Raw genomic sequence first — 26,080 nt, 5'->3', positions numbered from 1 at the left:
AATTACAAGGCTGCAGCTAGGGCTATCCAAGTTAAGTACCCAAAGATTACTTGGGTGCCAAGTTTCGTGCATACTCTTACCATCAATTTTTCTATGATCTTTTTTGAATAAAATCACCCAACAAAACTTAACAAATATTTTGTGCGACAAGGTTTGCAACCGCATACTATGTTCTTGCCACCTTGCAAGAAGTGAAACCTGCTTTGATTGAAACGGTAGCCGATATATTTTGGGATGCTTCTCTCAACAAGTATCCTAGCTACCGAGAGGCAACTACAAGATGTGCATAGCTTGTGAACTTGCAAGTTTTTTGGTACAATGTAGAGAGAATTGTCACATTGGCCAAATCATTTTTAGATCTTTTGCGAATAGTCAACAAAGACTCTTTCGTCTTTGGTCAAGTTTATTGGTATATGTTAAATGCCTTATGCAAAGTAAGAGAGCATGTTGGCTTTGGTGAAAAGGACAAACCTTCCATAAGAACAACTGCCAACAAGCGATGGGTGCAATTGCATACGCCGTTGCATGGTGCCGCATTTGTATTGGATCCCAATTTCAAATGCACCAACAATCGGCCAATAATGAAGTCATGACTGACTTCAAAACAATATGCTCTCAACTATTGGGACAAAAGGATGGGAAAATTGCTTTATCAGTGAGTTGATTATGCTAATAGAGCTAGCATGTTCCAAGATCCATGGCATATAGATGCCATTGCACACACAAGTGCGCCTCTATGGTGGGGAGAAAGTGGAGCTGCAACACATTGCAGTTAGGGTTCTATCTGCTGTAGCATCAAGTGGAAGCTCTGAGAGAAATTGGTCGGCTTTTGAATTTATGCATACCAAGAAACAAAACCTGCTTCGCCTAAACAGGCTGTTGATTTGATTTATGTTTTCTGCAACATGAGACTTATACATAAGCCACTGAACATTGCATCAAGAGGAGCACAAAAGCACTACGGTGTCTTTCAAAACCATGAAACTATAGCTGCGATAGATGAAGACGATGACGATGATATGGAATGGGAAATAGCTTCAGAATGTTGTGATATGGATGAAATAGATTATATGATTGGTGTGTTTGATGGAGACGAAGATGTATAACATTGAGATCCTTTGGATGTTGCCTGTGATCATAAAGAATTAAAATTGGAGGAATCAAAGGCCACAAGCTACAAGAGGAGAGTGCTACAGGTAGAGAGGAAAGGGTGACTTGTAGAAGGTGAAGAAGAGCAACCATGAAGGGGGGATGTCCGAGTGCACGAGGAAAGGGTGGAACTGATTGCAAGAGAGCCAACTGCCCTAGAAAAGGAAGGTTGGGTGCATGAGATGGTTGGAGGGCTAACTTATAGCACAATAGAGCGAACAAACTCTCGAGGCTCAAAAGGGGAGAGAAGAAGTAGCACTAAGGCTACGTGAAGTGGGATGCTACAGTGAGGGCCGAAAGTTGTAGAAGATAGGGCTTGAACAGGAGACAAAAGGCAAGGTGGACATGCAATAAGAGAAAGGAACCATCAGCAAGAGGGAACACATTGCTACATGCCAGGCCATCAAGGTGATTATAGAGGACCATTAAGGTAGAGTTGTAGACCGAAAATGTGAAAGCAAGGAGCCCTACAAAGGTGGCGAAGCAGTATTGCATAGGAGCCTTCGCACATGAAAGGGATTATAGATGCGGAATGCAAATAACTCCATGAGCCAAAACAAGGGAGCCAGTTACATGTGTGAGGATTTATCATGGCGCTACAAGAAGTGAACTCATGAAGCAGTTTTAATGCTTTTGAATAGCATATCGAGGCACCTTGTAGTATCATCATTGTATGCCATCCTATTGCTGCTAGTCAAATCAACACAATTATAATCACCGTAATCTTCGTGTTTGCATAAATATTATCCCTCTTTCTTCTCTCTCATGTGAGTGTATGCATGTGTTGATTATGTGTGTTTCTTATACAGAGAGGAATCTACAAGTTTGTGAGAGAACTTGGATATGCAGGCGGTCTTGAAAGTATTCAAGGGTGTTGATGAATTTTTTTACTTGTGAGCCAAGGGTCGTTACTTGATTCTTTGATACGACAAATGGCCACATGGCATCATCTCCTTGGCATCGGATCGAAATAACCAACATTTCTTTTATTGCCTCCGTTCCATCATTGAAACATACCAGAACACAGGGTGGAGATGCAAACCAGCATAGTATTTGCAGAATCAATGAAAAGTAAAGGATTCATGCCGGATACAATGACATTTGTCTATCTTCTATCAGCATGTGGCCAGCAAGCTCTAATGCAACAAGCTTTTGACCATTTAGAATCTATGGATACATCCCATGGAATCAATCCTTCTCTTAATCATTTGACTTGTATGCTTGACATCTTAGGATGTGCGGGGTGCTTGGATGAAGCTATATAGATCCAGCAACAGATACCGTTGTTGCCTTCTGAAGATCTTTGATTAGTTATTGTAGGATACATGGAAGTTGTTGAGCTTGGAAAGAAATGCTCCAACAAGATTACAACGTTGGACAAGTTGAGACTCTGCAAGTTATGTGCTTATGTCATGGTTATGCACAGATGCCGATGAGTGGGGAGAAGCCATCAAACTAGAAGAGAGGAGGAAATATGTTGGAGCATAGAAGAAATGTAGCATGGCATTCATAGAGGTTAACAATCAGGTGCATCATTTTTTGGTCGGTGATTTGAGTTATCCAGAAGAAGAAAATTCTTGTTCTAAAATGAAATGGCTCGAACAACTAATGTTATAAGGGGGATACATACCTTCATTGGACTTAGTATTTGCAATAAAACCCACTAAGCCCTTACAACTTTTCCCCTTTGTTTCATCCCTTCAACGTAGCAAATAGTAAGATCCATTGGCTTGTCTCGATGACAACTGCAATTAACTGATGATAAGGTAACTCAATGGCGGTGTCATGAACACCTGCATCTACACAATGCTAGAGCTATCCTAGCAAAGGGAGGGCTAATCTTCACAAAATCGTTTGACAAAGATTTTCACCCAATACTTTAGTGTCGACATCGATCAAAAGTTGTGCTATGTATCGCCCCTAGCCTCTAAAGAAAAGAAGAAGGAAGAAAAAAATTCCAAAGAAAAGGGTCCCGCCTACAAATTCCAATCTGACATAGAGGTGGCAACCGATCTCAAAAACGTTGGAAAGGGGAAAATGGGAAAACCACCAGCACATTGACTAAATGCCTCTCTATAGCCCAATGATCTCACAGCACCCCCATCGCCTAGAGACAATTATTGACCAATCCCGAACTCGACCAACCTCCTCTATATACATCTTGTATCAAAGCATACCAACATTGCTTCAATCTATGCCCTTTTAGAGCACCTTCACCCACAAATACACAACTCAATATCCAACACACACATAACCTTGCACAATCCCTGGTAGGCATCCACTTTACTACAAACCAATATCTTCTTTGCACATACCACAACCACACGGGAAACTCACATGCATCTAATAACCGTAGACCTTAACATATGTAGACATGGGAGAAGGGGAAAGATGAAGAATATCTGAAGTTGACATCAAAGCCTTTTTTCGCAGAGCCTCTCAACATGAGGCTCGTCACATGCTTGCTTCTATAGTGCCAACCCTCTCGGTACCAACCTCTTCACTCTTCAAGTCACTCCCCACAGCAATGCACATCTCATACCGCCCTTGCTCACTGTCGAGCACACTGGATATGGCAAACTCGTTCAGCCCCTTTCCTCCCCTTTATAGCGTGACCATGTATGACCCCCTCTCTCCTGCCTTGGCCACCTTCTTGGACCTGTTCTCCTCTTCACGCCCTGGAGGCCAACCCCTCAGCTAGTCCTTCAAAACTTGCTCTTTCATGCAGTCGGCCACCACCTGATGCAGCTCGCGCCTCTCCTCAAGGGCTTGGCTCTCACCTCATCTCCCTTGGCCCGTCCACCACTGATTTATGCAACCGCCCACTACCTATGGCCGCCTCCTCATCAGCCCTCTGGAGGCCTTCAATCACTGGCCCTCAGCTCTCCGTCGTCCCGACCTGCAGGCAGCCCCTCCCAAAACAGCGCCACTTTCATCTCAAGGTGGCCCTCATCCCTTCTCCTTCTTTGCAGCGCTCCCTTGTCTTCTCTCGTCTGGCCTGCCCCTTGGCGGCTCCAACTCCTCCCCCTACTGCACCTCGAAGGCCGCCCTCGACTCCCTATGGCAAGCCCCTCCACCTGGCCTCCTCCATGCATTCGGACCCACACACAGATGGCGCACTATCCCTCCTCGCGCTGCTCGTCTATTGCAGACGGACAGACGTGTTTTTTTTCTTTTAATAGCTCAAAGCTATTCTTTTTCAGCTTTGCTTGGCGACCGGTCCCACGCTATCTACTAGTGAGGCTCGGTGGTTGTTGAAAAAACCTCCTTCAAGTTCTCCTCCTGCACACCCTTCGAAGCTTGAGCTCCACCCCCTCATAAAAAAGTGCCTAGCTTCCTGTCGTGTTGCCAATGATCAGAAGCAAGACCGACCATCTGCCTCAAACTTTATATACCCTAAAACTCCACCCAAAAGAATCACTTTTCGTGACGTCGGCCTCATGATCGTAAACTGTTATCCATCCATCTCCAAGCATCATTAAAACTCGGATCTTGTCCAAGCAGTGCAAGCACTCAACATACATAGCATGGTAGAATATCCGACCACTTTAAGAGACTCGAGTGGCTGAGCTTGAAAACCCCCTTTGATCTACTAAAATAAATAGTTGGCATACACATCATAATCACATTTGTTGCAAACTGCATCTAGCACCTGTTCAAGAACTCCCCTAGCATGTGTTCAAGAACTCCCCCATCATGCTATTGATGTCCACACCGCTGCTATTGGAAGTTCCATGTGTCAACAGAAACTGGGTGCACCATCATTGCCCACCCCTTTTGTTGAGCATTTATGCTCAACCATAGCATTCTTTAGGTAAAATAGTACTGCATAGAGGAAATGATATAACATAGCTACATAGACTACATAAGAAAAATGATAGTAATGGCTATATAGATAGACTAAAGATAGAGAGAAAAGCATCTGCTGCATCATCCACCAGGATCAAACGGAAAGCTCACTTCTTCCCCAATCATAGTGTAGGCTCCACCTGGATCAAAAACAAAACAATGACCGTGGCCATCCACCTGTAAAGCATGTATATCCAAGCCTTTCTTTGCACTCGTAGGCCAAAAGATAGGCCACCCTTCCTGATCTTCGTAGCATGGAGCTTCGTCACCCTGCATCCATAATCCTTTCTGCCAACCATAAGCATGCTTTTGATCACTTGAAGCACTTGTACCATAAGCAACTATCATGTCATCTGCTAGAGAGCCCTCCATAGTATAGTCCACTTCAAAAAAACCTCGCCACTGATACAAAAATACCTGTAAAGCAAAACACATGTACCCATATCATCACATAAAATAGCAAGGCCCTGCCAATTGCCTCCACCTGCTGCATAGACAAGCCAACATGTCTGCCTTGCATACCTATATCCAAACCCTCTGTAAATGGCTCCCAAGCCAACTTTTCATACTCAAGAGTATGACGTGCTATAGCTTCAACCTGCTCAAATACCTCATCACCTGCAAGTTTGGTCGGGCCTTCCCCGTTGCATGGAGCCTCGCTCTTATAGGCTGCACCTGCATCAGTTTCCATAGTCATCTGTCGAAGCTAGCTCTCCACGGCTACACACAAACTCCGAAACTTCAAAATGCCCCTCAACATGCTCACCAAGGCAAGGTTGCCCCACCCCTTGCATAGACAAATCACTTCGACATACCTCTGTTTCTACTTCTAGCTCCTGCAAGTCATTCTCAAGAGCCTGCTCTTCAATTAAGTCTGATGCACAATCAAACCATACCTCTTCCTCCAATAGGGACTCACCATCACACGACATTTGATAAGGCTGCTCAACTGGCAGATTCACACAAGGTGAAACACTATACTTCTCTTCGACCTTTAGCTGACTGGCAGGCGACCCGTATACATCTTGCTCCACTTCATCTACATGAAAAAAATCATAAGTTTCGTATCTAGAAGACATGGACTCCGTCTCCCACATGCTATCTTTGTCCAAATCACTGCTAGATCTTTGAGAACTTTCGGTATCCTCTTCTGATCTTGCTGATTCTTGCACGTTTGCTGTCAGCCTCGTTGTTGGTTCTAGAACCAACACCTCTTCTTCAAGGCCTTTTGTCACCTCGTCCTCTTGAGCAAGCAAACTGGGTGGCACTCTGAAAATGCCTCTCTGTATCTTTTGAGACCTGGTTGGCACTTGTTCTACCTCGTCTACCCTGGCATCAGCTTCATGTGCTTTGATCAAATGCATATCAAGAAAATGAGCTTTTACCTTTTGATGCTCATCAATTTGTTTGGGCCTAGGTCCACTGGCTACCGTGACTGCCGACTGTAGCAACCCTGCCTCCATCTTCTTCTTCATCTTTCGACTCTTTGATGTGGCAACTTGGATAGCTTTATCAAAGGTCCTTGGATTTTCATAGTCCACTCTCTAACAAACATAGGGATGCAAGCAAGATAGAAACCTTTCTCACTTAAAGTATCCCACATTGGTTGCTTGGGTAGCAGCCACAAAATCCCCCCAATAAGCATCAAAATTTGCACTTACGTCCTGCTGCAAGCCTTTGATCTTCGCATCTGCTTCCAAAGCCGACTCCACCTTTCAATACCTTTGAAATAATTTTTCGCAAAATCCGAGCCAAGTATGCTTGTGCACATCTTCTAAGACATCGAACCAAACTTTTGCTTTACCTTGCAGCACCAAAGGTAGAGTCCGGAGCTTTGCTTCATCACTCGGCATCTGCAATACTGCTAGCATAAATAGCTAAAACTCGGCAATCCACTCGTCAACATCTTCATCTCCTTTGAACATGGGACCAAACTCTTGCTTCATCTTGATTCACGAACACTTGGTCAGGAAGCAATCAGTGGATCCTCAGTGGGGGCACCACAAGATGGAAAGGGGGAAATGGAAAAACCACCAGCACATTAATTGAATGCCTCTCTATAGCCCAATGATCTCACAGCACACCTATCCCCTAGTAAACACACACCTTGACTCACAATCTGGAGAAAATTATTGACCAAGCCCGAACTCGACCAACCCGGTCTATATACATCTTGTCGCAAAGCATACAAAAATTGCTTCAGTCTATGACCTTTTAGAGCACCTTCACCCACAAATACACAACTCAATATCCAGCAACACACATACCCTTGCACAATCCCTAGTAGGCATCCACTTTACTACAAACCAATATCTTCTTTGCACATACCACAACCACACGGGAAACTCACATGCATCTAATAACCGTAGACCGTAACATATGTAGAAACATGGGAGAAGGGGAAAGATGGAGAATATTTGAAGTCAACATCAAAACCTTTTTTTCCAGAGCCTCTCAGCATGCGACTCGTCACCTGCTTGCTATAGTGCCAACCCTCTCGGTACCAACCTCTTCACTCTTCAAGACACTCCCCACGGCCATGCACATCTCATACCGCCCTTGCTCACTGTCGAGCACACTGGATATGGAAAACTCGTTCAGCCCCTTTCCTCCCCTTTATAGCGTGACCATGTATGACCCCCTCTCTCTTGCCTTGGGCACCTTCTTGGACCTGTTCTCCTCTTCATGCCCTGGTGGTCAACCCCTCAACTAGCCCTTCAAAACTCTCTCTTTCATGTAGTCAGCCACCACCCGCTGTAGCTCTTGCCTCTCCCCAAGGGAAGCTCGCCCGGCTTGGCACTCACCTCGTCTCCCTTGGCCTGCCCACTGCTTTATGCAACCCCCCGCCACCTATGGCGGTCTACTCATCAGCCCTCTAGTGGCCTTCAGTCATCACTGGCCCTCAGCTCTCTGTCGTCCCGACCTGCAAGCAGCCCTCCCAAAATAGTGCCATTTTCATCTCAAGGCGGCCCTCGGCCCTTCTCCTTCTCTGCAGCGCTCCCTCGCCTTCTCTGGTCTGGCTTGCCCCTTCGCGGCTCCAACTCCTCCCCCTACTACACCTCGAAGGCCACCCTTGACTCCCTATGGCGAGCCCCTCCATCTGGCCTCCTCCATGCATTCGGACCCACACACAGATGGCGCACTTTCCCTCCTCGTGCTACTCGTCTATTGGAGACCGACATACATTTTTTTTTTCTTTTAATAGCTCAAAGCTATCCTTTTTTAGGCTTTGCTTGGCGACCGGTCCCACGCCATCGACTCGTGACGCTCGGCCGTTGTTGAAGGAACCTCCTTCAACTTCTCCTCCCACACACCCTTCGAAGCTTGAGCTCCACCCCCTCATAAAAAATGTGTCTAGCTTCCTGTCGTGTTGTCAATGATCAAAAGCAAGAACGACCATCTGCCTCAAACTTCATATACCCTAAAACTCCACCCAAAAGAATCACTTTTCGTGTCGCTGGCCTCATGATCATAAAATGTTATCCATCCATCTCCAAGCATCATCAAAACTGGGACCTTGTCTAAGCAGTGCAAGCACTCAACATACATAGCATGGTCCCATCCCGTGCAAGAATATCCAACCAAGTATTGAAAACATTGTTTTACAAACAAACATCTTTAGACTCAAGACAAGGTACTATCAATCTAAAGTATCTTTGACTAGTACTGGATTGTCACAAGAACACCTATACAGGGGTGAAAAAACGACACCCATCCTTATTTATAAAATCGGGGTGGAAAAGACATCACCCAAAGTTCGGGCACCCATAGGCCAACCAGTTGCCCATACAATCGGGCGGTTCCTCTAGGATAAAAACGATATCCTAAGTAGTATCCACAAACATAGACATGCACAGACTAAAGACTCCATGTACACGGAGGTAATCAACTCATCCATGGCTGACATACTATCATTACTCATCACCTAGAGTAAAAATATTCCAAGGAATCAGAGGTGTCTTGAGACAAGCTAGTTTGTTTTAAGGATGATCAAACATTCTTTCCTAGGTCAACCACTCTTAGCCCAAATAATTCTTTCCTAATTACAAGCAATGCTCGTTGGTTTCTTGAAAGTTACCTTTCGTTTTGGGCGAGTTATTCCTTTTCTGATTCTTACTTACTCCTTACCTATGCAATGTTAACTTACAAAAGAACTTAAACTATCTAAATACTTAATTTAATAAATGGAAACCCACCCTCTCTCTCTCTCTCTCTCTCTCTCTCTCTCTCTCTCACACACACACACACACACACACACATTGTGTTTTTTGAGAGAGAGAGAGAGAGAGAGAGAGAGAGAGAGAGAGAGAGAGAGAGAGATCACAAGCATAAACAAAAAACGCACACACACATGCATAAACAAAGAATGCACACACATTGAGAGAGGAAAAGAGAGAGAGAGAGCATGCATAAACCAAAAACGCACACACACATGTATAAACAAAGAATGCACACACACATTGAGAGAGGAAAAGAGAGAGAGAGAGAGAGAGAGAGAGAGAGAGAGAGAGAGAGAGAGAGAGAGTCTTAACATCATAGGAAACTATCCCAAGAGACCTTAAAGATCTAGTCGACAGGAGTTGAACTCAAGACGTGTTATTCATGAGGGAAATGGCATAACCAATCTGTCACACTTCGGTGATAGAAAAGTTATACCATTTTTCTCCTTTTTTTATTGGCATGCACACACACCCACACACACACACACCCGAGAAGAAGAGAGTTTAATTTAACATCATAGGAAACTAATTAAAAAGACCTAAAGATCTAGCCGAGGAGGAGTTGAACTCAAGACCTGTTATTCAAGAGGGAAATGGCATAACCAATCTACCACACTTGGGTGATAGAAAGGTTATACCATTTTTCTCTTTTTATTGGCACACACACACACACACACACACACACACAAGAAGAAGAGATTCTTAACGTCGTAGGAAACTATCCCAAAAGACATTAAAGATTAGGTTAGGTGTAGACTTACGTTAAATTAGATTTAGGTTTATTTAAGTTAAATTAGATTAGATTTAGGTTTATTTTTAGTTAGATTTACGTTTGATTAGATTTAGGTTTATTTACGTTAGATTTAGATTTACATTATATTAGATTAGATTTAGGTTTATTTACGTTAGATTTAGTTTACGTTATATTAGATTAGATTAAGGTTTATTTACATTATTTACCTTTTATTGAAGAGGGAAATGGCATAACCAATCTACCACACTTGGGTGATAGAAAGGTTATACCATTTTCTTCTTTTTATTGTTTAAGATAAGGTTAGATTTAGATTTTCGTGTAGGCGCAACTTAGAGAGCCGCCGACGCTTTGTTCTTAGATTAATTTTGTTGGGAGAGACCACCTCCCTGATGGGCAAACTGACAAAGCTTGCACATTGTCAGAGGAGGAGCACTCTAGATCTCTCATTGCAGCTCTAAAAGCTGAGAAGAAGAGTTTGGTATGTCTTTTACCCTTCAATGAAGCGAATCACCACATGTTCAATTAGGTTAGATTTAAGATAAGATTTTTGATTGAGTTTTAATATTAGAGTCTAACTTCGAGATTACGATAAAAAAATTAGAGTTAGATGAACGGTGAAAAGATCTATTGTGAAAAGATGTTAAGATGCTGTGAAATGCTACAACTAGAGAAGCAAAGGGGTTTTGTCCACTACATGCAGTATCATGTAGACGTGGGTGTGTAGATTTCTTATACCCACAAATATAGGCATTGACCAATAAAAACAAGATTATAACCCGGTGGTTTCTGATCTCCGTGCACCTCCGGACCGAGGTGTGCGGGGATTGGACATGACTAGAGAATGTGAGGTAGTTTACAGTGTGAACAAAGAGAGAGAGAGAGAGAGAGAGAGAGAGAGAGAGAGAGAGAGAGAGAGAGAGAGAGATAAAAGACGAATAATGTCAATAGAAGATTAAATTTGTTGTCCAGGTTATAAGATTTTTACCCTCATTATGAGTAGTGATGAGGATGTGGGGCTGTCCAACCGAAACACCTATCTCTCAACGAGGATCTTATTTCCTTGTAATCATTGCAAGCATGTTGTGCGATGGACAAGACTCGTTTCTTTGCAGCACGTTCGCGAATTTGGTGAGTTCGATCCATCTATTATAGATCGAGTTGTTGCCAATTATAACGCGTCGGACGCTGATGCTGGCCAACAGGCAGCAATCTTGCAGCCCAATAGACGTGTTCGCGAGCACTTTGGTCAAGCAGCATATGTGAGGCCACAAGATGTAGCCTCTGACAGCTTGGGGGATGATCATGCAGACCACATTTCCAACAAGGCAATGTTTGAGCCCGAGATTGATGAAATGATCGAGATGATCATGGATTCAGAAAGGCTTATCTATGATGATATGAAAAGTGAAGCCGATACGCCATTGTATAATGGAGCACGTGTGTCTAGATTGAAAGCGCTCCTGGTTCTTCTCAATATGCAGGCAAAGTTTGGATGGAGTGACACTAGCGTCACAACGCTTTTCAGGTGATCTATTACAATTAGTCTACTTTAATAAAACTCTAAATGTATAATGATCTGATAGATTTTTACACAATTGTACCGTATTTTTATATTGTGTAGATTGCTCAAAGAGCACATACTACCAGCTGATAATGTGATGCCAGATTCCCGAGAGGAAGCAAGAAAGTTTGCGTAACTTGGGGATGGATCACAATTCGATCCACGCTTGTCCTAATGACTGCATTCTTTTCAGAGGGAAATACATAGACATGGAGAAGAGTCCGAAATGTGATTCTAAGAGATATCGAGTAGATCTCCACAAAACAAAAATTCCGCAAAAGGTTTTGCAACATTTTCCTGTGCTTCCTCCCATCAAAAATTTCTTGGAATGTAAGTCCATGGCCGCCCTAGCATCATGGCATAAGGAGAATAAATCTTCGGATGGTGTGCTACGGATTCCTGCAGATTGTGCAGCCTGGAAACATATAGATGAAAAATGGTCGGATTTTGCCAGGGAAGCTCGAAATTTGTGCTTACGCCTGGTTATGGATGGCGTAAATCCATTTGGTCAAAGATCAACATCTTACAGTGTATGACCCATTGTCATCGTCAACTACAACATTCCCCTGTGGTTGACTACGAAGAAGGGGCACCTATGACTAAGCTTGATTGTGCCAGGGCGATATAAAGTGAAGAATATGGATGTGTATCTTCATCCACTATTGGAAGAGCTACAACAATTGTGGATTGGCATAGAAGTGGGGGATATGATCCGACACACAGGTCGACGGAATGCTTTGATTAGAGGCATTATAATGTGGATGATGCATGACTATCCCAGACTAACAAAATGTGCAGGTGATCTCTTTACACTCCTCACTCAGATACTGTAAATCTTGGTTTTTCTCAAGCTGATCTAGTATCATGTGTATACATGCAAGGCTTCAAACAAGCGGATACAGAGCATGTGTCACATGTGTACCTAGACTGAATGCACATAGGGCGCCCTCATTGAAGAAGCAAATCTACGAAGGTCATCAAGTGTATCTTCCAGAGAATCATGTGTTACGCGATGGCTTTTTGGGAAGAGAGCCACCGAGGAGGTCTGCACAAGCATGGTTAGAGCAGAAGGAGATGTGTGATGATGGATTGCCCCCAGGGATGAAGAGACTATCTCTATGGTACGAGTTACCATACTGGCCCCAAATCATGATGAATCACTTGCTTGATCCAATGCACATATTCAAGAATGTGGGTAATCTACTATGGGACCATCTGACTGGCAAGAAAGATACTTTGGGAGCCAGAGTTGACCTTAGAAATGTCAGGCCAAGGGCAGGGCCAAGGGCCAGGACGGACATGCGGTCAAGGGGCACTATATTTAGGGCCTAGGAGTCTATATATGGCACGGTTGGGAGGAGAGTTGCAGGGTCCAATCCCCCGCGGTCTAACATTGGTATCAGAGCTAGGGGAGGGGAAGGCCATGGAGGAGGGAAGAAGAAGGGGCTTGCTTCTTGCATGTCTTATTGCATGTTCCCTTTCTCTCTCTGTCTCTTTAAGGGTCTCTCTCTCTCAATCTGCTTGGAGCTAGGCTACCATGGTGTGGGCAAGGTCCCTAAGGGCTGCACCGAATAGGGGCTCCAACCATCGCGAGAATGGTCCCTTGCACACAACAGGGCAGGGTGTCGATCTGCAAAAACACTTGCATGGCTGGGTTTAACGGGAGCGCCTCCTCATGGGGAACACATCCCGTTGCAGCATCGTCAGTAGACAAAGTCGGCATGGCGCGCTGTCTTCTCTGTTTTTTTTTCCTGTGCAGGCGGCCGCTGCCATCGCTGGCTTGATTTGGTTGACCTTCACACTTGGCCAAGGGCCAAGGACTTAGGTGTTCAAGAGGCCGTTCACCCACAGCAAAGCCAAGCCTAACTATTTTCGAGTTGTTAGGAGGAGGGGCTTCATATTGCACGAGCCTCCCTTCAACAAATTTTCTGGTTCTTCGGATATCATTACCATGGATTCGACACACCAGCCGCAATTTTGACAAGACATCAACTTGTCGAAGCATGCAAGGCGAGAAACACGATATCTACAATACTCAGTTGGACAAGGAAGGTCATTTGGGTTGCAGAATTTCAGAAGGCATACTGGCAGCAGCTTGAGTAAAGCACTAGCCAGGTGGCCAATCCGACTTACAAGGGTAAGCACGATCGCCATCATTGTGGCATGTAAGGACATGCAAGTCAGTATCATGCACGGCAAGGTCATGTTTTCTAGGAATTTCTATGGTTTTTTTGAGTTGCCGAAGCATCAATGGTGATGTAGCTCCTGCGTTCAAGAAGCTACGATGATGACGACATAAATAATATTCGTCGCTGACCTTCAAAGGCAAGGTATGATGATTGGTTGCACTTTTCTTGTTTGATTCATTCTCAGTGTGCAGCTGTTAAATGTATGCTCAAACACGGCTCACTTGGTCTTCAACCTGTTGTTCTGATCATTGAGCAAGGCTCATTAAGTGCATACACCACTGTGGTGTTGAGTACACCACTCCAGAGTTAACCCTTGCGACTTTTTATCATGCATGGCATGTATATACTTACAAGGGCAATGTCCAAAGCAAGGCTTTCATTTTTGTCCTGCTAGCATTTGGAGTATGCTAGGAGCATATTCATTGGGAAAATTTTTACAATTGTATGGTATGACCATTTCATGGGGATGCATAGGACGACTTCTAGTACAGTACAGAAAGTGTAGGCAAGGCCTATATTTTTTCATGCAAATTTCTTTCTCGCCTATCTTTCATTGGCACATCAGGCCAAAGTGCTCGGCATGGCCGACCATTTATCATAGCCTGCAAAACAAATAGGAGTCTCTTTGCTTTCCGTAATCAAGTTACGCAGGTATGCATATAAGTATTTTTCTACTTTTCAATAAAAGGTACAATTGGACAAGGTCCATTCTCTGTGCATGGTCGACACTCTTGACTCTGTTCACTATGAAATATGTCATCAATAGCATTTATTGGCAATGTACCAGACATAGTTATCTGAAGCATGGCTTCTCCTAAGTACCTTGATAGATCACACTCGTCAAAGGTTACATTTTTCTTCAAAGGCAAGGCCAAGGGCCAATTTTTCAGTATCTCAAGGAGATAGCCATGGCTAATTTCACTTGTAATCGCTTGACAAGGTCGATTCTTTCCGTCATGCTATCTGTATATCACCAGCAACATCAATTGGCTATCAGCAAGGCTTCCATTTATGTGATGCACAGCTTCAATTTACGCATCTTGCATTGAGATTCCCCACGTTTGGCATATGCTATGAGCATACAAACTTGGGAAGGATTTGGCAATATGCTTGCAGGTTATTTTATTACGTGACAGAAGGGCGTATATGATACAAGGGACATATATGTACATACGACAGCTCCCACCCGTGTAGCAGATATGGCTATGAGCCATTTTTACGCGGGTTTTTGTTTCTTCCACGGAATCTCAGGCCAACTGGTTACAACAACGACCAGGTTAGCCAATTTTATGTTCTTTTTATTTTTCCATGTTTACACCTTTGATTGGAAAACTATTGCTTTGTGCAAAGCAAATTTCTTTGACGATTTTACATGAAGCAAGGCTTCTCCCTTGTGCCAAGGAACTTCCCAATGACTTGTCATCAAGGGCCGTGGCACACAAGTTTGAAAAAACTGGCAAAATTTGGAATATCACCTCACAGAATTCCTACCAGTTTAGATTGTGCAAGGCACTTATGGTTTGGGCTCTCACGTTTGAGGCCATCACTTTTGCCAAGGGCTTAAGATTATGTATGCACGACATAGCTAATGAAAATCTTCTACGAAGCTTTTGATACGTGTTTTGCTCGTGAGTTAGCCTGAGCCAAGGTGCTCTAACTCTCTGCTAGCACATGGCTACGATGCTACTCAAATTAGTCTTCATCGGTTCGTCCATTGAACACTAATTTGCACAAGGGCTATGAGCCACACAAGCTAAGATCCATTGTCACGCCAAGGGTAAGACCCAACTATTGGCATTCTTTGGGTGATTATTTTCAAGAGTAAACAGATCTACCCAAGGAAGTATACATCGACTCTAATGGACAAGCAAGGGTCTTGTCATTCAGGATGTTTACAGTGTCATTTTTGCACTACATGTTTTTAGTGCAACACTAAAGTTGAGTTTTTGATACATCTTCAACTCAGAGCAGCTGATCTTTACAAGGCAGTATAGATGCAGCAACCAGTTGAGACAGCATGGCTGTCCACTAGAGCTAGGCAGTTCACTTGTGTGGATTTCCTGCTCTCTCTATAGCACTACGGAGTGTCTATGGACATATTGGTTTGGGGTACGACCCGACGGGTGACTGCTACATCACCCCATAGGCATTGAGGATCATAGTTGATTTGCATTGAGGATCATAGTTGATCTGCATTGAGGATCATAGTTGATCTACATTGAGGATCACAGTTTGATCTCTCTCAGTTAGACTTTCAAGGAAAGAATTCCGCAATCTACCACGCGGTAGCGGACAAACCCAACTTTTCAAGTTGATTCCAATCATTATGTACACGGTTAACTATGTTGGTTTCCGTTACCTGCTAGTTGAGCAGTTTCTACAAAGGGTCATACCAAGGGGTTTGACTACGTAGATTTTAACCAAAGGGGTTGGATTGCGAAGGCAACACCCACGGTTCCCACTGCAATGCTGTTTGTTTTTCAGGTAGGAGATGTGCTCCTCTCCATGTGAATACTGATAAGTGAACATTACGTTCAAACCTCCAGGTACGCATCTATTAATTTGGTGTTATTCCATTTTTTGTATGCTTTGCTTGTTTTTTTTTCAAGACGTATAAGTACGCTAGAATGTTACAGAGCCATGCCAAGGGCATGTCGGCACACAGTATTTTGGGCCAAGTTTCCAATCTACGTTTTTTCCTTATGTTGTTACGAACCTACTTGTAGGGTTCGATTTGGCACATGTTGTCACATGGGATACAACATGGTCTAGGAACTCAAGGAGTTTGGTTTAGCCAGTGTGGAGCATGATAATGAGGGTCCCTCTCACTCGCGTCACAAAGTGTTTGTAGTTACCTCCACACCCAAGTACAGCTCGTACTTGATGGATGCATCCTTACTTGAGACATATTCCACATGTGGAGAATATGAGTCTCAGGGACTGACACTGGCGCCCAATTTGAAATGATGTGTCGCGATGAAGTCCCTAGGTGCTGGTCGCATCCGCGCATTAGACCAATTGACGCACACAGTATCAGGAACAATTTCAGTGGCCAAAAATTATCGGGTACTAAGTACAAACTTGTTGTGATTACAAGTGCTATGAAACCACCTTAACGGAGGGTCGTTTCTACATATAACAAAGTATGCTACGTTCATGAGAAGGTCTCATGGTTGGTTCCTAGGTGTGACTGGGTTGTCACATTCTATAATGGTCCAACTTTGTTGCAAGATTTTCACGTAAGTATCGTGGAAAGTCTCGTCATGGAATTTCGGTTTGGATATGTTTGTGTTAAATGCATGCACACTAGGTGTTATGGGCCCTAGTGTTTAACACAAATTTATTTGGAGCGGCATGCAAATCCATGGACTTTATTCTTTCTCCACCCTTTTCCACTGCTAGTGCAATCTCTCTTGCAGATTTTGTATGAGTTTACACCCTGCCATACAAGGTGATGGCTGAGTATGGATGTTAGTGATTGGTTGCTGGAACCTCCAATCTACCTTCAACCTAGTTGGTTGTCTCCATTCCATATCGAGTATATGGCTGGATACTCAATGGTTGAGTCATAGTTTGTCGTCAGTCCTGGAAGACTGTCTGTAAGTGCTTGGGGAAAGTACCTCACTTTTACCATTGTTATTCATCCCACGTTGGATGGGCAGCTTACAAGTATTCTATTTAGTACTAAAGGATATGCTAAGCGCATACGTTAGTAAACCATGCTAAAGGATCTGCTAAGAGCATACGTTAGCACAATGCATTCTGAATAGGTGATTCTCTCCTTATTCTAGAATTTGCTTAGGTTAGGTTTTCAACTTTGAACACCTGTTGTGGTGGGGTTGGATACCGATAGTTTCATAAGTCAAGGACTTAATAGGTGTGCTGACAGAGTATGTTGGCATGTAACCTTTGTTAGGGGTGAACATGTGGTTCTGTGTGTTCCAAAATGTTCAAAAGTCTGACATGAGGACACTCCCTATTCTATCTTTCAGTAGCTATGAGCTTTTCAAGATACTCACATGAGTTATCATGAGTTACCATTTAGATACGGATGGTTGCAAAAGGACAACAATGTTGAAAATCAAGATGTTGCTCTTGGTTTCATTGAACCTCCACACTGCACCAGGTATCGGTCATATGGACAATTGGCCCGTGTAGAGGATGCCAATAAGGAAAACATCAGTGTTCTTACGAAGATACTACCACTTGTGTTTTCGAGGATGAAAATGCTTCTCCAAGGGGGGAGTAATGTCAGGCCAAGGGCAGGGCCAAGGGCTAGGACGGACATGCAGTCAAGGGGCGCTATATTTAGGGGCTAGGAGTCTATATATGGCACGGTTGGGAGGAGAGTTGCAGGGTCCAGTCCCCCGCGGTCTAACAAGAAATGTGGATCGTATGGAGAAATATTGGTCGCAAACAGCATCCGATGGATCAATAAAACTCCCTAAAGCACCATGGATTTTCACAAGAGCCAAAGAACGCAAAGTAAAAGAGACCATTCAATCTTTGCGGACCCCCACTAGCGCAATGCACTCGCTCCGAGCGTGTTTTACTAAAGAAGGAAAGCTTACCGGTTTGAAGTCACACGACTGGCATAAAATGTGTCAGGTATGTTCATAGTGGAATATATCATAAAGGGAATTGTGTAACAAATTCGTGTGTGGACTTTAATTTCATTGTTGCACGTGTTTTGCAGTTTATTTTACCGGTTTCCATTGAGGGATATTTGTCTCTTGACATCCGTAACACAATCTACAAACTTGCTCGCATTCCCCCTTTCCATATTTTGGTGCCCCCACAAAGGAGCATCTGATTTCTCGACAGTTTGATCAAAGAAGTTGGTGCAATGGATCTCACAAAAGGAAATCAACATAGATTCCATACCATTCGCCAAACTAAACGCTGCGGAGGTTGTGTGCATGTTTGAGAAACATTTTCTTACTACCATGCTAACCATTCAGGTGCATCTTCTTGTTCACATAGTTGATGAGGTGGAAATAGCTGGCACAATACATTCCATATGCATGTTCTTTTTAGAATGTTTCATGAAAACGCTCAAGGGATGTGTGCGTCAGAAGGCACGTCCGGAGGGTAGCATGGTAGAAGGTTGGCTGGTATCGGAGTCCCTGGTGTACATTGGAGAGTGGCTAGATGGATTTGATAAAGCCCGGGACAAGGCCGGGACACGCTATGGCAAACCATAGATGATGAGCGCATATCTGGGATTGTCATGTGCAATCTCGATGTTGAGAAGAAGATGACGGAATATCTAGAGGCTAAAATCAACCGATTTTGCATGCTTCACAATCCAGTGATACAAAAGTGGATTTCACAATATGAGGATGCAAAGCAAGAGCGACAAAGGGCACGAATCGAGCGGAGACGAGGAAGACGACCACCGATGCACTATCCGACGGGTCTGGAGAGCCTACCAATATTCATGAGCTTAAGATGGTTGCACAACCAATTGAGAAGCGCACAATAGTGCGGTGAAGAAGTGACTCAGGAAGAGTGGGAGTACTCTCGGGGTTGCGTGACCAAGGTAAGTTTGCAATGTACGGCTAGTGACTTTCTAGATGTTTGAACGGCCACTCATAATTTTTGTTGGTTGTAGTATAAGTCATACACGGCAGCATGGTGTAAAGGTCGACATTTTAGGGTGGAACGGATCGACAAAAAGCGTTTTACTTAAGATTGTGGAATCATGGTAAAATTTGAATAGTCTAGTCGACGACAGTTGTCTCATGCAGATCCTATGGTGGCGGAACTCACTTACTTCGGCAGGCTACATTAGGAGATTTCGGAGGTCTTTTGGAGGGCCTTTTGGAAGAGAGAGAAAAATAAGCTCCTCCAATGAGAGAAGAGCCTACGTTACGTAGAAAAATAGATTGATATTAAAAAAAATATAAAAGGTGTCCCTCTCCTCATTTAATAATCTAGTGGTCCTTGAAGACGATCACTCTCTTTCATTTAATGCGAGCACCTTTTTCAGAAGGTAGATGCGGTGCATTTGATACGGCTTACGTCATCACTAGAATTCAAAAAGTTACAAAACTATCAAGTGGTGGAAGATTTTGAAACTTTTGATACTGTCAATGCGTCCGGAATGCCCAAATATCCTAGAAATGAATGTCCAATTGCCTAGCTCCGACATCCAAAGAGGCAAAGAATGTCAAAAACCCCTAAAAGAACATTTTACTAACGGCGCACAAGGGGGCATTCCAAAATTTTGGAATGCCTCATCGCACGCCGTTAGTAAAAAGCCCCTTTTTTCCTCTTTTAGACAGCTTTTTGAGAGGAAAATGTCAAAAAATCTCTAAAAAGGCCTCCAACTATCACATAGGTTTTTTCTTCATCATCTTAGCCTTAGAGATCATAATTTCGGGTCTATAAGAGTGAGCACGCACACCCATTGTTACAATTCTACAAAGTGCATTTTGATCACACACACACACACAGACAAATATAACATACACACAAACACACAGAGACACAAATATAACATACACACACATAGACACACACACACAGAGACACACACACTCACAAACACACAAACACACAAATGTAACATACACACACACACACACACACACACACACACAAACACAAAGAGCCTCACTCTCTCTCTCTCTCTCCCTCTCTCTCTCTCTCTCTATACTATAGGCGCGTGTAGAGAGGCACAACCAATGTGCATGTCTCTATGTGCGCCTTTAGTACTGTGCATCCACCAGTGTATGTGTTTATGTGTGTATATGTGAGTGTTATAGAGAGAGGAAGTAAGGCGGGGGAAAGAGAGAGAGAGAGAGTCTTTCTGTTACCTTATACTAACGACGCGAGGAGGTGTTTTTTGAGGTCAAAACATGCTCCACGCGTGCCGTTAGTAATGGGAGTCTCTCACTCTCTCTCTCTTTAAATATGCTAAGCTATAGAAAGGAGAGAGAGAGAGAGAGAGAGAGAGAGAGAGAGAGAGAGAGAGAGAGAGAGAGAGGATGGTGCAAAAGTGCAATAGAGAAACATGGGTAGGCTTTCTTGAAAGATAATTGTCCAAAAATCACTACAAGGAGCTTTGTACTAACGGCGCGCAGAGGGGCATTCTAGCATTTTAGAATGCCTCCTCGTGCGCCTTAAGTAAAAAGCCCATTTTTTGGGGTTTTTTGACATTTTTTGCCTCTCCGGATGTCGGGATGAGACAAGTAGACATTCGTTTTTAGGGTATTTTGGCGTTCCGGACGCATTGGTGGTGTCAAAAGCTTCAAAATCTATCACTATTTGACAGTTTGTGACTTTTCAACTTTCAGTGATGATGTAAGCTGCCTTGAATGCGCCGCACCTGTCTCCTGAAAAAGACGCTCACATTAAATAAAAAAGTGACCGTTTTCAAGGACGATTGGGAATATAAATCTACTTTTTAAAGTGTCTGGTTGTCCTTTTGGACATACTCACAAGGTGCAAATGCATTTTAAAAAAAGTTTCTAGAGAGAGAAATACAATTTCTTACAAGGCCCTCCAAATGACCTCCGAAATTTTCTAATGCAAGATATTTTGAGGATCAACTATAGAGGATTTTTTGTCGACTTGTTCGACGTGCAATGGTTCAAGATAATCATGGAGGGTCGCAATGCTACTGTGCGTAGAGGAAAGTCTGGTTTTCTTGAGGTGGATTCAACTAAAAAATGGACTGACCTAAGAGACACTTTCGTACTACCCGAGCATTGTGAACAAGTATGTAAATAGTTAACATCCAATTTTAGAATTTATGTGCTTGGAATCTCTCATGTAAGTTATGTGGCTCTGGCAGGTGATATTTCATCCTACAAAGTCTGCATCAAACTGGTGGTACGTCATAGAGGTAGCCCCTCGTAGTGCACAGGCGTATGAAGGCTACCATGTGCCAATCAGAGTGGCATCAATGGATGAGATCGGAGAAGATGCTCAGTCAGAAGCCGTTGAGGTGGTGCCAGACGAACATCAAGCTGCTACTCTCTATGGGGTGCATGCAGAGGATCTACAAAATGAAACGGAGGACATCTGTTTAAACGAAGAGCTCTATATAGATATAGGAAGTTATGCTGAGCTATGCGAGGATGAGAGAGGGATCTCTTAAAGCCATAAATATTGTATTTGAATAATTTTACTCCGTTTTGTAAAACCTCTGGCTCTCTAAGTACCTTCCATGTTGTATAACGCTCTTTTGATTTTGCGCTCACATCCTGGGCAATCCATGGCCACATGCAACTCCACCACTTGGTTCTCCGACTGCAAGATTTGATTGTGTGCGCTCTCTCTCTCTCTCTCTCTCTCTCTCTCTCTCTCTCTCTCTCTCTCTCTCTCTCTCTCTTGAAAATTTTGAGTTATTGACTTGCCTCTTCCATCACTCAATTTGAATAGAAGAAGAACGCGTTCTATTGCTGCTAGCCTTTGAACATTCCAAAGCTACAAGCACCTTCAAGTTCTACGTCAAAAAGAAAGAGATAGTTCGGATTCTTGTACGATTCTCCGTTTTGAACAATTTTGCTCCGTTTTGTAAAAACTCTGGCTCTCTAAGCATTAGGAAATTTCGGAGGTCATTTGGAGGGCCTTCTAAGAAAATGTATTTTTTGCACTCTCTCTCTAGAAAAAATGGCAAATAAAAGAGCTGGGTCTTTCATAGTAAAACTTCAAAAAGTGTACTTTAAGTAGATTCCTTACTCTTCAGAACATTCGTTCGTAGTGATTGAGGGATAATCCTCTTTTCAGTTGCATTGAATGAACCTCGTCAATATGGAGGGAATGAGGCTAACATGGAGGGACGAATCCGCAGCCGCTATTCACTTTCCATTAAACCTGCACATTTGGCTAATGGCGCACTCCTCAAATGGCACAAATGTTACCCAGAAACGAGCCAAATATCACCTTCACATTGATTTGGACAATGAGTACCAACCATTGATTAAGCGCAGTAAAACAAACACACATATACCTCCCGCTTCCATAGACGCGCTTAGAGCTCAAGGAGCTAAACACATAGATATCTGGACGAGAGGCTCTCTCTACCCTAAGAATCCAATAACTAATGCTTCTCCACCATTTGTCAATCCTACAAGCTTATTGACCTTTGCTGGTGATGGAGAAAAGGGCCTTCTGGGTTATTGTAAATCACTTACAAGAGAAGCTGAAACTTACAAGAGCATTCTCCAAGCTCAACAATGTGAGATTGTTCGCCTTTCACATTTACATTCTACAGATCAGGTTACCATTTTGCAACATAAAACAGAGGTAGAAGAACTGAAAGGAAAGGTGCGAAGTTGTCAAATGAAGGACACCATCTTGGGTGGTCGTATCCGAAAGAAGAAATTGCGCAATCTTGAAACATTGCAGGTTGCATCAGGAGGTCTCAAGAAAAGAATCCGAGCATTAAGGTGATGCTTCTTGGTTGGCTACATTGTCTTAGTTAAGTAATCTTTTTGTTTTTTCTTGTTATGCATTGTTTTCATGTGCCTAAATAGTGTTAGTGAAGCAAATTTTCTGTTATTTACTTATGCATTGTCTTCATGTAGAGATTCAATCTATCCTGACAAGGAAAACATTGACCCCAACGCCAATATAGGAAAGAGATTGAAGCCACTTATAAGTAGAAGCCTGGCAGCAGATATAGTACATGACAAGAAGTTTAAGGTTCTACAAAGAAATGTAGTGGACCGCTTTATTTCAGAGAACTCAGTGCCTGCAAAAGAGATACAAGGCACACTTGATTCACTTGGTGTAAGCAAAAGAGGATATTCGGCTATCCAAAAGTCTGTCTCATCCATCTTTGTTAGGAAGGGTATAAAATCCAAACTTCTACCATCAGCCTCAAGTGTTTGGAAAGAGAGGCTTCAGCTTAACGAGGCACAGGGAGACTATCTTGGACAGCCCTTTCATATTAAAGCAACTTACAGTGGCCATGGAGCGAGCATGGCATATGATGAGTTCAACAATATTTTTATGGACCTGTGGATACTACAGAAGAGAATGGTGGAGTTTTACAACATCACATTTGAAGAGTCACATGGGCTATTACATTTTGTGTTAAAATTGGATGAGTGTGAGCTTGTTAAAGAGAAAAAGCTAGAGCGTGTTACTATTACTTTAATGAATAGAGCCCTCTCAAAGTGTCCCAGTGATGATCCTTTATATTTTAGTGTTCAATCAGAATCTAACATATGGTGGCTTGGTGCGTTTGAGGTAAGCGATATTCTCAAGTAAGCTCAAATGTTCAGATCTACTTAAGTCTCATTTATTTTGTGTTGCAGGTAAAGAAAGAAGATCATGAGATTCTATATTGGGTGTTCCATCGAACTAATATTCCGGAGGTGATTGATCGACAGACTAACCAGGGAGAGGTACTACGTCTAGATGGAAGGGGAGACTTTCAAGTTCAGTGGCATCTTGCAGGTGACCTTAAAACATTAAAGTGCATGTATAATTGTGGAATGGGTGCAATGGCAAAGTCACCGTGTTTGTTCTGCATGGATCCTGCAAAGGTCATGGACCCAAAGTGGTGGAGAAAAGCTCTAACACGTCACATTGAGGATCCTGCTTTTCGACCGGTTTTGAAAATACCACTTGTGAATGTCCACATTTGTATAATGCATGCCCTTTGTAGAATTGTGGAGAAATTGGTCTACTTATACATAGGGTTTGCTTGGAAGATTAAGAACTCCGCAGAACGACAAGTAGCCCTGCAGTGCTTAGAAATGGTACTGTCGGATATGGGGCTTCATGGTGGCAATGTGAAAATCCAGCGGGATGAAAAGAGATCAACTGCTGAGAAGGATGTCCCATGCAAACCATCCATCGGTGGGGTGAAGGCACGGAGGTTTTTATCTAAGCCCCAAGGTACAAGAGATCCAAAGCTAACAAAACATGGAAAAATATATAACACATCTTAGGTTAGCAAGGTAGAGTATCAGAGCTGGAAAAAGCTACATATTGCAGTCAAAGACCACGAACCAACTACTCGTAACGCGAAGGCTGAGGTTTGGCGATCAATAGACATCCTATTTTTGATGTGCGACAAAGATGACTAGTCACAAGGTGATATGAACAAGTTCAAGGAAAATCTCAACCTTCTGAAAAAATCATTCAAGACAGCATGGACAGACACCCAGAGTACTCACTACATGGTATTATAATATATTTCTTTCTCTCTTATGTGCAAATATGTGACTGTAAAACATTCTAACTAATCTGTTTTCATATCCAGCACATCATCTTCAATCATTTGCCATATTTTATACAGAAGTATGGGAACCCAGCAATATGGAATACCCAAGGGATGGAAAAGTCTCATTACATGGCGAGAAATGCTTATTTCAAGCACACACGACATGGTGGCTCTTGAATCAAGGCTAACAGTTTGAGAGAACTATTTGAATGGTTCTATCGTAGAATCATTCATCGAATGCAGGCAAAAGAAGTCTTGGAAAATTCAACAGCAGCACAAGCCATCAGACATTTACAACAACAAAAAGCTAAAAGATCAATGGCATACAACAACTCCGGAGCTCGTGAAAGTCAACGAAGGTGGAGAGAGACAATGGTGTATGTGAATCACAAGTGGAGAAAGATACTCTGAGTGGATGACATTGTACAAAATTTATGTAATACATGATCTTATACAATTGCTACTTGAAGTGTATCAAGATTTTGCAGGTTCAATTTTGTTTTTTGGCACGTCACCCTTGTAACGAATCATGAGATGTTTGCCATACTCTAAAAGTTCATCTGGGTTTTGTCTACCTAGAGCTAGTTCCATTGCTGTGTAGGTGTAGTAATACGCTGCCCGACCACCTGTATAGCCTGGGCAATAACCAAAACAATCTCTAGCAAACACTTTGTCCACAAGAATGACTTTATCTGCACTTTTGGGCAGCACCGGTCCACCCAAGAAGCATGATAGTGTCTTGAATGTGTAAGTTGCTATTGAACCCTCTTGTGACATGGAATTGTGAAAAACTACTATCGGCGACTCGCAAAGCTTTGAAAGGTACTGTGCTAGGGCCGCATCCCTTCCTCGATACTCTCTTGTCCGGCGTCGAAGGAAGTCATCCTTGTCAGCAATCCAAGACTGCACATACACTGTCAGAAATGACACAAAGAGAGAGAGAGAGAGAGAGAGAGAGAGAGAGAGAGAGAGAGAGAGAGAGAGAGTTACCATGAAGCTCTCATCCTGCAGAAAGAGGTTTTCTTGCCACAGGTCTACAGATGTAGTTGACCCTTGACCTGAATGGTTAAACCAATCCTCCACTTCTTTGTTACTTTTCGATGGTCTTAGGCTTTGTCTTATTGCTTGGAAGGTGGCTTCATCAGGTAGTGTCTCCTTGTATTTTTCAGC

General features: G+C 43.1%; 1 pseudogene across 1 annotated transcript; it reads right to left on the bottom strand.

The window, feature by feature from the left end:
• Window positions 1–1,918: 1,918 nt before the first annotated feature.
• On the bottom strand, window positions 1,919–8,056 carry LOC147450499 (uncharacterized; annotated as a pseudogene). The gene is made up of 2 exons (XR_015189142.1): window positions 6,803–8,056; window positions 1,919–6,688 (listed from the first exon to the last, which is right to left on the bottom strand). The product of XR_015189142.1 is annotated as an uncharacterized LOC147450499 (transcript).
• Window positions 8,057–26,080: the final 18,024 nt, after the last annotated feature.

The sequence above is a fragment of the Adiantum capillus-veneris genome, chromosome 9 (genome assembly GCF_014529385.1).
Source record: "Adiantum capillus-veneris isolate H3 chromosome 9, ASM1452938v2, whole genome shotgun sequence".
Classification (NCBI taxonomy): Eukaryota; Viridiplantae; Streptophyta; class Polypodiopsida; order Polypodiales; family Pteridaceae; genus Adiantum; species Adiantum capillus-veneris.
This window is presented reverse-complemented; position numbering and strand designations above follow the sequence as displayed.